We start from the raw sequence: 379 nt of genomic DNA on the forward strand, positions 1-379 counted from the left end.
GCAATCTCTAAACCCCAAGTTCCTCCCTTGCAATTGGAGCAAAGCGTTAGGGTTAGGGTTAGGGATTTATTCTTGGCAGTTCATCACCAGTAAACATCTATTTGTGGTCGTGACGACATCACCTTCTAATTTCAGCATCTCCTTCTCCTCCCTGGTCTCTCTCTTGCTGTTGTCCTCCCCCCCACCACCCAAAAATATTCCTAGCTGGTAACTGGAGCTCTGTTCCAACCGCGTGTTGCTGCGTTGAGCTGTTTGTGGTTCCCCACCCATCCCCCTCGTCTCTCTGGAGGCCTCTTGGTGCAGGTTGGGTCCTGCCCTCAGGTCCCAACTACCCCCTGCAGGGCTCCAGGGTGGGACAGAAGGGCTGGCAACTGCCCCA

This window comes from Merops nubicus, unplaced genomic scaffold, assembly GCF_000691845.1.
Source record: "Merops nubicus isolate BGI_N331 unplaced genomic scaffold, ASM69184v1 scaffold35402, whole genome shotgun sequence".
Classification (NCBI taxonomy): Eukaryota; Metazoa; Chordata; class Aves; order Coraciiformes; family Meropidae; genus Merops; species Merops nubicus.